Genomic DNA, 2,003 nt, shown 5'->3' on the forward strand with positions numbered 1-2,003 from the left:
ACCATATTTTCCGGACTATAAGTCGCTCCGGAGTATAAGTCGCATCAATCAAAAATGCGTCATGAAGATGAAAAAAACATATTTAAGTCGCAATGGACTACACGTCGCATTTATTAAAAAAATATTGAACAAAATCCAAGCCAAAAAACAGACATTTAATCTGGAAAGGCAAGTTATTCAACTAAACAATAGCACACAGAACAGCAGGCTGAACAGATGTCCGTATGTTAACGTAACATTATCAGTTATTTAAACAATACACAATAGCATACAGAACCTGGAAAGCCAAACTTCAAGTTCGTAGGTTCGTCATTCCACATCACTGTATCCACTGAATTACATACAGGAGCAGAATATAGCGAACTATGGTGGCTGTAGACGGTAATATTGTCTCTTGGTTCATATACTGACTTACAGGTCGCGCCTAACTATAAGTTGCAGCACCAGCCTGTCACGGCTAGTCCGTGACATGTTTTGTGTTTTGCACTCATCCGTTTCACCTGGACACTCATGGACTAATTACGCCAACACACCACACCTGTTGTATGTTTGATTGTGTTTGTATTTATATGCCTTTGTTCCGTCAGCCTGTGCCGGAAGATTGTCATTACCACCTTGTCTGTTCCTGTGTCACATTTTGATGTTCCTGTGTTTTGCTACATGTTACTCCTCGTGTTATTATTTCCAGTTTTATCATTAAATGTTATTTATTTTCCGAACTCTGCGTTTGTGTCCTCCCTCCACTCCCACGTCGTGACAGAATCATCTGGCCAGCATTGGACGCAGCGAGTTCGCGGAGGGCGGCTCCCCCAAGAATTTCGTCGAGGGGGAGTAGTGACATCGGGGTTCGTATTCCATCATCCCCGATGTCTCTTGGGGACCACCGTGAGCGATCGCTCGCTCCTGCGGGCCTGCGGGAGGAGGATCGGCCCAGGCGGTCCCCCAACGGTTGAGTCGTCGTCGACGGTCCCTCGGAGGACCACCGTCCCGCTCGTAGGGGGATCCGGAACGGACCACGCCCGATCATTTCCCCGGGGTGGCTTCCGAGTGAGAGTCTCCATTTCCGCGAGGGGACGGGAGATGACTTCCGGGGGGCACCTCATCGTCGACAATTCCCAGAAGGGGGGTAATTTGTCTACCTCGGTTCTCGGAGCGATCGCTCCGGTTGTCCTGGCGCAGTCCGGCACACCGTCCTCCTGTTGGTTTCGTCCCGGCGGCTGCCGGCTTCGCCAGGGTCCCCAAGCCCTCCACCCCTCCCTTGGACTCTCGCTACCAGACTTTGTTTTTGTTTTGTTTTTATGTGAGTGTCTGATAGCCACTCGTAGAGGGAGGGGTTATGTCACGGCTAGTCCGTGACATGTTTTGTGTTTTGCACTTATCCGTTTCACCTGGACACTCATGGACTAATTACGCCAACACACCACACCTGTTGTATGTTTGATTGTGTTTGTATTTATATGCCTTTGTTCCGTCAGCCTGTGCCGGATGATTGTCATTACCACCTTGTCTGTTCCTGTGTCACATTTTGATGTTCCTGTGTTTTGCTACCTGTTACTCCTCGTGTTATTATTTCCAGTTTTATCATTAAATGTTATTTATTTTCCGAACTCTGCGTTTGTGTCCTCCCTCTACTCCCGCATCGTGACACAGCCCAACTATGAAAAAAGTGTGACTTATAGTCCGGAAAATACGGTAAACAAATAAAGACATAAACATCTTGGATGACATGGGGGGTGCGAAAATTTTCTAGATTTTTTATAAATTTTTTATATTCGAACCCAGTCTCATGGAGTTGCGTATAAATAGCACAAAGTGTGAAAATTTTGCAATACATACGCCAAATTCCAATTTAATAATTGCGTAATACAGCAGTCCTCCCCATCCGCTTAAACCGCGCATCTTATTTTGTCGTTTTATTTGTTGGTTTCTCAATTTTTTGCTATTCTTTACCATTGTCGCTTGGGATTAGGGTTAAAACAACTTTTTGTTACATAAAAATTACA

This window comes from Paramisgurnus dabryanus, chromosome 4 (assembly GCF_030506205.2).
Source record: "Paramisgurnus dabryanus chromosome 4, PD_genome_1.1, whole genome shotgun sequence".
Lineage (NCBI taxonomy): Eukaryota > Metazoa > Chordata > Actinopteri > Cypriniformes > Cobitidae > Paramisgurnus > Paramisgurnus dabryanus.